General features: G+C 33.4%; 1 long non-coding RNA gene across 1 annotated transcript; it reads left to right on the top strand.

The window, feature by feature from the left end:
- The first annotated feature begins 10,173 nt into the window (after nucleotides 1–10,173).
- LOC128039748 (uncharacterized) lies at nucleotides 10,174–12,077 on the top strand. Its single transcript, XR_008194247.1, has 3 exons — nucleotides 10,174–10,620; nucleotides 11,088–11,174; nucleotides 11,971–12,077. It is a non-coding gene; the product is annotated as an uncharacterized LOC128039748 (long non-coding RNA).
- The last annotated feature ends 287 nt before the right edge of the window (nucleotides 12,078–12,364 follow it).

A 12,364-nucleotide genomic window follows, 5' to 3' on the forward strand; every position in this document is an offset into this window, starting at 1 on the left:
TCCTCCTCCTCTCCAATCCACATCCGTTACGTATAAAACATGCTTAAATAGCATTATACATTATTTCACTATTCACTTATATTAAAATTTAAAGTTGTCTATTTAAGTCAGAGTCACTAAATTATTTTTATCCGGAGCTACAGAGCTCCAAATTAAGATCTATAAATTTTCTTCACATGATTTCACAGCAATATAAATTTAATCACACATAAATTTTAAGGTTTGCTTAATTTCCAGCAAGCTATCTTTCTGCGTCACAGACGTTAATTTATTTTTATCTAGAGCTACAGGGCTCCAAATTAAGTTTCGTAAATTTTTCCCGAAACTAGACTCATATACCTTTCCACCATAAAAATTTCAGAATTTTTTACTCATCCAATCAGTACAGTTTATTCTTTAAAGTTTCCCCTATTTCTCTGCTCAACAACTCTGACCTCTCTTCACTAAAAATTAAATATCTCATTGTACAGAATTCAAATGATGTTTCCATTTCTTTCCTTTGAAAATAGACTCATCAAGGATTCTAATCATATAAATTATAACTCATAACTATTTTTGTACAATTTTAATTATTTTCCAAAGTCAGAACAGGGGATTCCGAAATCAATCCAACCTTGCCTCACTAAAATTCAAATATCTCAAAATGTATAACTCTTTTGCTTTCTATGTTTCTTTCATATGAAAATATACTTCTTAAGCTTTCATTTCATATCTTATTCACTCTCTAATTCAATTTCCACTATTTTTGGTGATTTTCAAAGTTACATTGTTGTTACTATCTAAAACTGTTTTGTTGTACATTTTACTTTTCATAATTTCATTACTTCTTTTCATCTTACTCAAGGGTCAATTAAATATCGAACCCAATATTCGTCACGTAAACTTATTCAATTCACACATATTTTCACTTATCCAATTTTCCCAATGAACACTTGAATATTAACTGTTACACGTGGAATCAAGACTTTCCTCAATACACATATACATTAAAGGCGAATACATATATATTCAAATATGCAATCACATAATTCATATTTCACATAACTTCATATCATCAATTCAAGTATACAACTTACCTTATTTTCAAATAGATAATTCAATTATCACATACCTGGTCACTTAGCCTGATTTAAACATTCGTACACAACTTATCTTTACCCGTTGAACCATTCGGAATTAAAAAGGATACTCGGATAGTCGGAAGGCTCAGACAATGCCAACGCCCCCACGTGGTCTTACATGTAATCACATATGATGCCACTGTCCCAGACAGGGTCTTACACAAATCAAATACGATGCCAATGTCCCGGACATGGTCTTACACGTATACACAAGTCGATGCCAACGTCCCAGACGTGGTCTTACACGAAAATACATATCAAAATCCTATGTCATGACATATGTATCCTAACTATTCTTAAGGCTCATACGGGGCTTTCGAATGTCGTAACTCAGTCGAAACGAACTCATAAACATAGCTGCCAGGCTTGTACACATTCAACTAATATATATTTATTTACATATTCATTTTAGCACATATAATTCACATTTAAAAAAATTATAACATCTATTTGCTTATAAACTTACCATCATGCTTTCAAGTTCAATTCCTCATCTTTCTTGGTTTATAATAACATTTTTAACTTATTTAACACTCACATTATTCAAAACAGTCCTTGACTCAACCTTTGGAAAAATTACAATTTTGCCCCTAAACTTTTGCATATTTCCAATTCCGTCCCTAGGCTTGAAAATTAAATTTCACACCTTATTCTTATATTTTACAGCATACTAAACACTTTTCCCTTCTATGGCAACATCAAATTCTCACTCTAACATACACTTATGAACAATAAATATTTTTGTAATTTAGCTCTAATTACTCAAATTCATCAAAATTTCCAATACAAAACATACTAACCCAAAACATATCTTCAATAATTCATCATCAAACATCACAAAACACAATTATTCATCAATGGCATAACTCAAAATATTCATCAAAATCAGAAATTGAAGCATGGGTCGAGTAGTATTAGAAACAACGATCTCAAAAACATAAAAATCATCAAAAACCAAAACCAAAACATACCTTAATTTGCTTGAGGAAGGGCCGAATACCCAGCTGGTTTTCTTCTTTTCTTCCCCTTTTCATTCGGCAGAAAGATAATCCCTCCCCCCCACTTTCTTATGCCTTTCCTTTTTATTATAATAACATTATAATACATAAATTATTATTATAACTTTTATAAATGGTATAAAAACTATATATTTTAAACATAGTGCCGTCCACTATCTTTTCAATGGTCAAATTGCAACATAAAACCCCCATATTTAAAGAACAACCACTATTCGACCCCTTTTTGAAATAACCACTAAATTTTCATTTTATGCAATTTAATCCTTTTATTTAATCGGACACTCAAACGACAAAATTAAAGCACAAAATTTTCACACAAGTAAATTTATACATAATAAACACAGAAAATAATTTTAAAATATTTTTCTAACTTGGATTCGTTGTCCCGAAACTACTATTCTGACTAGGGTCAAAATCGGGTTGTTACAGATGTTTTTGGAATAATTAATATCCAAAAATAGATTTTTAAAAAAAAGAATGACATGGAAAAAGCAACCTTGTATACATTCTGTAATTTTATCTATGCAAAAGTTACAAGGTGTCATAATATATGTGTAATTTTATATATGTGTAACCAAAATAGAAAAAAAATCTCAAAAGAGAAAATACATTCATTTTTCATCCATAATTAATGGAAACACTCTTCATCCCATGCTTAAGTAGTATTGGAAGATGAAAGGCAGTGACTTTACCTTTGATTAGGTGGGGATGAGAGCGTTAGAGATTAGTTGCTTGGATATTAACTATGAAGTCTGTTTGAACGTTATGATCCATATCACAATGTTTCTACCTCCTTATTTATTACAAGTATAATTATATGTTTGATCGATTATAAAATAGTATTAATTTTAAATGATTGATAAAGAAATGAATTTCAAGTTGCAAAGATAGTTTTCATTTCTATTTTGTACTTTGTAAAGATTCTAAATTTGTATTGTTCATTTTTCTTTGATAGTGTGTTATTGTTTCCTCTTCTTCTTTGGATTGTTTGATTGCTTCCTCCACCCACAGTTGAGCGTCTTGTATTAACTCAATCACTGTAAGTTCTTTGGCAATTAAATTATTTAATTTAATTTTACTGTTATTGAAATTATGATTGGAGAAATGATACCCTTTTACTACGATTTGACTATATGGAACACATTAATATCTTGCAGTAATGGCTCGTCTGCCTTTAATTGCACAAAGTGTGAGGCGTAAAAGAATTGGTATTGCATTGACAATATGGTTGCAAATCTGTAGAATTGCGAGTTGGTTCTTACTTATATTGGGTGCCATCCATATCCTACATACTTATAGACCAAGGATTAGGTCCTATATTTTAGATTTTTATGCACAACGGGATTATGTGAAAAGACTTATATGTGCTAGTGACGAGACCTGTACTGAACAAGTTAGGATAAATAGATTTGCCTTTTTTAAACTATGTGAGAAGTTACAAACGTTAGGGGGATTGAAGTCGTCAAGGAACATGCTTGTTGATGAGCAGGTGGCAATGTTTTAAAATATCATTTCCCATCACCTTAAAAATCGAGTTATTAAGCATCACTTCAATAGGTCCAGGGAAACTATTAGCAGATCATTTCATAGTGTTTTAAATGCTGTCATACGCTTACAAGATGTGTTATTTAAGAAGGCATAGCCAATTACAGCTAATTCTTCAGACACAAGGTGGAAATGGTTTAAGGTATTGAATTGAGTTTTATATATAGCTTGTACATAATTTAGTTGATTTAGATTTAAATTTAGTATCCTAACTCAAGGTTTTATAACATGTGATATAAAATTATTTAGGTGCTCTTGACCCACATCAAGATTAGGGTTCCAACAGTTGATAAACCTAGATATCGAATGCGAAAAGGTGACATAGCAACAAATATGTTAGGTGTTTGTACACCTGATATGCAATTGGTTTATGTTCTTCCTGGTTGGGAAGGTTCTGTTGCTGATGGACGGGTTCTTCGAGATGCCATTAGTAGGAGACATGGACTAAAAGTTCCTCATGGTAAAGTGGATTGTTATAGGACTTTGAATTGTTCATTAAGATCAAACTCTTTGTGCTGAATTAATCATTTAAAAAATATATTTTATAGGTTGTTATTATCTAGTTTATGCTGGATACACAAATTGTGAGGGATTTCCTGCACCTTTTAGAGGACAACGATATCATTTGAACGAGTGGCGTCAGGGTTATCAGTCAAGTTCTCTACAAGAGTTTTTTAATATGAAACATGCCTCAGCACGTAATGTTATTGAAAGATGCTTTGGGTTATTAAAACTTAGATGGGGAATACTTAGGAGTCCATCATTCTATCCTGTAAGGGTGTACAATAGAATCATTATTGCATGTTGTTTGCTCCATTATTTTATTCGAACCCATATGAGTATTGATCTTATTGAAGCGGATGTGGAAGAAGGATTACCTAGTAATGTGGTAGATAATGATGAACCGAATATCGTAAATATTCATCCATCGGATGCTTGGGCTACTTGGAAGATGGAACTAGCCAACCAAATGTTCAATGAATGGCAAGCATCTAGAAATTAGATAGGTTTAGGGACAAAATGAGTTTGAGTTAATTTGTTTATGTTATTTTATGTATCTAGTTTGTGAAACTTTGGTGGTGTTTGAATTGATTTTTGTATTGTACTAAACTTGTTGAATTATAATTTAATTTCTTTTCATTCAGCGTGTGTTATAATTTTATACAGTGTTGAGCTTTTGATTCATGATATTGAACTTAATTATAATTTTATAAAGTGTTCACCTTTTGATTCATGATATTAATAGTAATTAATATAATTTGTTTTTTTCTTAAGATAATTATGTCAGGTGTTTCAGAATCAAATGTTTCTTCTCAAGCTTCTTGAGGAACCAAAAGAAAATGGGTTCCAGAAGAAGATGCATCATTGGTTTCCTGCATGGTGGACTTGCACAATGTTGGAACATTTAATGCTGATACCAGGTTCAAAGTCGGTTATTTAAACGAGTTGGAAAAAATGCTAGAAAATGCTTTACCCAATGCAATGTTGAAGGCTAGACCTAATATTGAATCGAGGATTAAGCTACTAAAAAGGGAGTGGTCAATCGTGTATGACATGCTTAATGGCCAAAACAATAGCGGTTTTGGTTGGGACGAGCATAGGCAGCTCGTTGTTGCTGAAAATGCGGTTTGAGACTCTTATTTAAAGGTAAGAATTATTTCAAGTCTTTATTATCTTATTTTTACCAAACTTATAACTAATATGATTTCCTCATTTTTTTAGAGTCACAAAGAAGCCGCTCAATTCAGACATCGTACTTTCCCTTACTACGACCACCTTACTGCCATATATGCAAGAGATGTTCATGGATGTTCATGGATGCAAGAGATGTTCATGGATGCTCAAACAGCCGCTGATGTTCTTGAAGAAATAAATGCTCAGGGTGTACCTACTACAAATATGAATGAAGAAAGAAATGAATTCTATGACTGCGAAGCTGACGTCTCTTTGGATGACATGGATGTTTCGCCATTTGAATGCATGACGAGATAGAAACCAAGGGGGTTCCTCATATTAAAACAAGAAAAAGAAGAATTCTGATGCAGGTGGTAATATTTCTTCTTCATTTAATGAGGCTGCCACTTTATTGGCTGAAAACATGCGAGCCATTGGCGAACAAATCAGTAGGAGTATTGCCTCCGATGTGGTAGTTCAACAGAAGTCAGAAGAATTCCAGATCATCCAAGAAAAAGCTACAAATTTATATTCAACCTTATGTGAAATAGAAGGTTTAGCAGTGGATGAGCGGTATCGAGCATTGAGTAAAATTCCAGATCATCCAACTCAAATGCTCGTTTTCTTTATTTTACCTTCTGATGTGCGCACTACACCAAAACAGGCTTTTAGCGGCGCTTTTTTAGGCCTTTAGCGGCGCTTTTTATCTCCGCAGATACTTTTAGCGGCGCTTTGAAAAGCGCCGCAACCGACACCGCTAATGAATGCGCCGCTAACTTTAGCGGCATTTTTAGAAATAAACGCCGCTAAAGGTGTTGTTCTATAGCGGCTCTTCTAGCACAAACGCCGCTGAAGACTAAGACCTTTAGCGGCGCTTTAGTGGAAACGCCGCTAAAGACCTTAATCTTTAGCGGCGTTTTTGGGAGAAGCGCCGCTAAAGATCAGGGTCTTTAGCGGCGTTTTTTTCTCAAATGCCGCAATAGACCTTGATCTATAGCGGCGCTTTGACCACAAACGCCACGAAAAAACCTAATCTTTAGCGGCGCTTTCCCTTCAAACGCCGCAATAGACCCTGATCTATAGCGGCGCTTTCCCCACAAACGCCGCTAAAGACCATGATCTTTAGTGGCGCTTTTTCCACAAACGCCGCTAAAGACCCTTATCTTTAGTGGCGCTTTGACCAAAAACGCCACTAAATTTGGCAGATTTGTAAAATAAAATTTTTTATATTTTCAGCCCTCCTGTAAAAACAAATCAGAAGAAATCATATCTAAACCAGCCAAAAGTAATAAATCTATATATTAAACAAATAAAATAATAAATATCAATAAATAAAATAAAATTTGTATTATTCTTACAAAAATGTTAAATGTTAAAATGATAATTAAAAGTCAAAATCGAAGTATATTTACACGATAGTCTAAGACGGTAATTGCATTGCATTCTTTGAAACATCTTCATCATACTCTAAAGCTGCTGCTGGAGTTCATCGAACTTTTGACGCTGCTCTGCTTCCCTCGCTGCAGCCTCTGCTTCCCTCGCTTTAGCCTCTGCTTCCCTCGCTGCAGTCTGTACTTCTCTCGCTGCCGCCTCTACTTCTCTTCTTCAGATTCGCTTTAAGCTCTTCTTTGGAGTTCTTCATACTTTCGTTGAACCTCGACTTCTCTCTCACGATCATCGCTTTCAGTTGTAGTGGAGTTCTTCATATCTTTTGAACCTCGCCTTCTCTCGATGTTGCCTCCGCTTTAAGTTGTGTAATTTGCTCAATTGTTGTCGCTTGCATCTGAGCCATCTGGTCTCTTAACCTCTGAACTTCAGCTTCGGCTCGACTCCCCTAAGGCATATATTGTTGCGAGCTAGATCCAAAATATTGGGATGGGTTAACAAAAGTCCTTGAAATCGAACCCGACCATACCTTTCAGGACCCAAAACTTCAGTGATAATCCGGTTATCAATGTCGTAAATATGAACAGAACTATCACTGGAAGCAATCGCTTCGTACTCCGCCTTTTTATCCTTTAATTTTTCCTAAAAAATAAATCAAATAGTTAGGAACGCAATATATATTAAAAAACCCAATGCAACATAACTTAACAATATTTGCATTACAATAAATGAAATAAATCATTAGAAAATAAACACTATAAATTATTAAAACAAGTGAAATTATATTAATTAAGCAAACGTACCATAATTTCTACAGCTTCAGGAGTCATAGGGTTTCCATCTTTCTTCCTATGTGTAACGTCAAAAAGTTGAATGCGTCCAACTTTTTGACCGGACGACAGTTCCTACAATACAATAGTAAAAATATTAATGTAAGTAAGTAATAAATATCGCCAATATTAAAAATTGAAAATACCTCTGCATGAGCTACACACATAAAACTTTTCGACCCAAATTGTGTGAGTGAATTTTTGTTGCTGCCTACTTTTTTTTCCAACTTCTTCACGATCCTACATTATGAAATTATTAGTACATTAATTAGGAAATACTAAACACCAAAATAATTACAAAATTTTATAAGTTACACATACCTCTCATTTCTTCGAAGTCCAAAATCTAACGACCTCTTCCCACTGGTACCTCAGCATTCTCGGCGGGACATTTTGTAATCTCTCGTCGAGTGTTGTTTTTGTCTTAAAATAGTCTTTCTTTAAAGTGCTCTTATGGTTTCTCCATCTTTTCCCCAATGCCTTCTTTACATAAGCATCGGAGACCTCTAGAGCAAATCTCGCCTACAAAAAACACAACTTAAGAAAGTAAATGTAAACGAAACTTAAACCCAAGTATTATAAATGACATACACATTTTGTTACCTTAATGTTATCGAGAGCTTGGTTCTTGTTACTCTCGGGCACTTTATGCCATGACTCGAAGTTAATTGGCAACATATTTGCATTCCGTGCTAGAATGCCCATGTATCCTGCTAAAAGGCGAGCTTCTGATCCAACAGGCTGACCAAAGCTATTACTGGATACTTGGACACGCTCGACTGGATCTAGGTCATATAAATCGCTCAGTACCGTACGTCCGCGACCTCTCCGCGTCCCACCAGTTTCATCTGAAACATAAAAGTATTGTAATATACCAAATTTAAAAAAACAAACAAACAAGAAGTCAACACACATGTAAATTAAATGTTAAATTACTTTGAACTTCTATAGGTTCCTTAGGTGTAACCGGAACATTCGAAGATCCAATAGCAGTCTGTTGTTCAGTGCTGTTTGTTTCCGCCGAGTTTGGAGTACCTTGAACAATGCGGTGCGATTGCACTTTTCTTCTAGGCATTTTATCTGCAACACAAATAAATTAGTTGAAAACTTAGTATACAATTACAACAATAATATCACATATAAAATAGTTGAAATATCATCATTCGTAGATGTAATTAGATAATCTTAAAAGCTTACTACATTATAATTCGTAAATCTCTTCATCCATATCCTGGCGGACCCATTGAAATTGTGTACTAGTACTAGGGATGTTTTCGTTTAAGTTCTGTTCTGGAAATGGCAAAGTTTGTGTTCTGTTGTCAATGTCATCTCTACTTCCGTAGCCCATGTCAAACAAGTCTCTAGGGATGTTACGGAGTACAACGTACCAACCCTCATCAGTTGGGTCTTTTGAGTAAAAAACTTGTTTGACTTGAGAAGAAAATACATACGGCTCATCAATCAATTGTTGTCCTGTGTGAATCAATCGAGCGAAGTTTACCATTTCGATAACCGTCGCTTACCCTTGACAAATTCATCCAAGACCGGTCCATTTCTTATTTCTTGAAGCCTAATCTTGACAATAAATTGCACGGGTTTAGGATTTAGGAATAAGTATAGTTAAGCTACGTAAGTATTTCCTAATTATGTAAGTTATTTATTACCCAAATTATGTAAGTTGTGTATTATGAAAATTATGCTATGTAAGTTATGTAAGTCACATAAGTTATGTAAGAAGTTATTTATGTAAGTTATTTATTATGAAAATTAAGTAAGTTATGTAATTTACGAATAATTAAAAAATGTAAGTTATGTAAGTTGTAAGTTGTAAGTTATGTATAATATTAATTAACTAACTTATGTAATTTAAGTATAATATTAATGTAAGTTATGTAAGTTGTAAGTTATGTAAGTTATGTATAATATTAATTAACTAACTTATGTAATTTAAGTATAATATTAATGTAAGTTATGTATAATATAAGTGTAATTAGTTATGTAATTTATGTATTTTAATTAACTAACTTATGTAATTTAAGTATTATTTTAAGCAATTTAATAATTAATAGCATGTGTAAGCTTACACATTCTCTCAATGATCTAATGTAAAGTCTAATACAAAAAATTGCTTGCCAAGGCTTACTGATTTGAAACTGTTCATCATTGCGGAATTTGGTACTTCGGATTAGAGTCAAATTTATACTTTCACTATATTTAAATATGGAATTTTGCTACTGCACATTCCGTTTCATTGATTTATAAATAAAAAAAATTAAGAGGATTAGAATATTTCATGGAACAATTTGTTAATGTAATTGACCAATTTAGTGATTTTCATTAGTTTTAGTCCAAAAATCAACAAAAATGAAAGTATAACCGCAAAACTGAACGGATTTGAAATCCAACCACAAACTTCAGACAATTTCACATGAACTGAATCAAAAGGAAATTGCAAACGTAAAATCAAATTACAAAAAGTAAAAGAAGTTTCTAATTAAATGATAAAATCAAATCACAACAACAGAAAAGGGAATATACCCTTGGCTCAGTTCGATGTCAGAGAAGAAACGGAAAGCTTACCGTTGTAATGGCCCAAATTTGAGGTTATCGGAACAGTGGTTTCGGGACCACAAATCCGATGAGAAAAATTTTATTTTTCTTATATTTTTATGGTCTACAATTTCACAAAATGATTTCGTGAAAATTTCGTTCGAAAATTTCGACGTTTGGGCACTCAATTTAGTCAAAAGGACTAAATTGTAAAAAGTGCAAAAGTTGAGTTCTACATGTTAGAGGTGTCCAATTGTTATGAAACTTTAAATTGGAGGTCCTTATATGGTAATTATACCATTGGTAACTTGGTAGACAAAAATGGACATGAGATAAGTGAAATAGAAAATTTTTAAGTTAGGGGCAATTTGGTAATCTAGTAATTAAAATGAATTAAAAGGGAAAAAGATGGCAAAAATCATCATCTTCTTCATTAGGACGAAATCAGCAAGGGGGGAAGCCATAGTTAGGGTTTTCAAGCTTCCAAGCTCCATAGTAAGTGATCCCAAGTCCCGTTTTTAATGTTTTTTACGTTTTTGGAGTCCCGGTAGCTTAATTTAGCTTATTCTAGCAATAATTTAACCTAGGGTTTATATTTGGAAAAATACCCATAGGTGAAAAGTGTTTATTTTGATGTTTTATGATAGAATATGAAGCTAGAAATTATGTTAAACAACTTTTGCTAAGCGATTTTAAGTGAAAACGAGTAAAACGACATAATCGGTAAAAATACCTAATGTTCATAAGTACATGTTAGAGTGGGAATTTGATGTTTCCATAGAAGGGAAAAATGTTCAGAATGTTATAAAACATAAGAATAAGAGATGAAGTTTAATTTCCGAGCCTGGGGCAAAATGTAATTATGTAAAAGTTTAGGGGCAAAATTGTAATTTTGAAAAAGTTAGAGTCGAGGGCTGTTTTGATGAATGTGATTATTAAATAAGTTAAATTTACTATTTTAGATCAAGAAGTACGAAACTCGAGGTTAGACAAAGGGAAGAATAAAGTTGAAGACTAAGTTGGTGAATTTGGCTATAATTGGTACCGAGGTAAGTTTACGGTAAATAAATGCAATATTTCAATATTTATTATTAATGCTGTTAATTTCCAGCAATTATGAATTTATTTTATGAATTTATTTGATGATGATCCAAGCATGAAATGATGGAGAATTAAAATTTAAAAGTCCCGTTGATACATAAAGATGGTACTGGATACGAATGTCATGACATTTGGGTAAAGAGATCCCATGTAAGACCATGTCAGGACATGGCATTGGCATCCTTAAGATCATGAGAGGTCTCTGTAAGACCATGTGCGGGACATGACATGGGCACTTAGACGAGAGGTCCCATGTAAGACCATGTGCAGGACATGGCGTTGGCACCGAGATGAGAGGTCCCTATAAGACCATGTGCAGGACATGGCATGGGCACCAACATGAGAACATCCCATGTAAGACCATGTCTGGGACATGGCTTTGGCATGTTATTATCAGAAGAGACCCGAGTATCCTTATTATTCCAATGTAGCTCAACGGGCTTGTAAACGAATCATGTTCATGAAAGTTCAGTTTAAAGCATAAATGGCAAGCTCAGGTAAGTTGTAAGACTTAAGAACTTATTATACTATCAATTGATGTTCAACGATGCAGCAAGAGTTGAGTAAGTTATGCACACAAGTATTCTAAGTAAACAAGTAAGAGAACTAGTATGAGATTAACTAAAGAGTAAACTAGAGATATAGTCACTTGAGTTTAATTATTTGTGTGTAATGTTGTTATTTATTTGCTAGTAAACTTACTAAGCTTTATGCTTACTTCTTTTATTTCTCTTTCTCTTATAGTATTGCAAAGCTACTTCAAGGATCCTAAAGAAGTCGGAGATCGTCCACACTATCAACCACAACTGCTCGGTATTTTATGTCAAAACACGTTTGAGTTATGGCATGTATAGGGATTTAGCTATTTTGTATGTTTGTAATGATGATTTTGCTAATGAGTGATGTGTAAGTATTTGATGATGTATGGTCATTAAAATGGTTAAGGATGAAGGTGTTTGTTGTTATGAAAGATTAGGTGATAAATTATGCATGGAAATCATGAAAGGATAAAATTTTGCAAAGAAACAGAATTCAGGCAGCACAGTGACGTGAATTTGAAAAATCACCTAGGATGGTATAAAATGAATTAGAGGGTGAATGATATATGTAATTAAATCTTGTTGAGTCTATTTTCATT

The sequence above is a fragment of the Gossypium raimondii genome, chromosome 1, assembly GCF_025698545.1.
Source record: "Gossypium raimondii isolate GPD5lz chromosome 1, ASM2569854v1, whole genome shotgun sequence".
In the NCBI taxonomy this organism is placed as follows: domain Eukaryota; kingdom Viridiplantae; phylum Streptophyta; class Magnoliopsida; order Malvales; family Malvaceae; genus Gossypium; species Gossypium raimondii.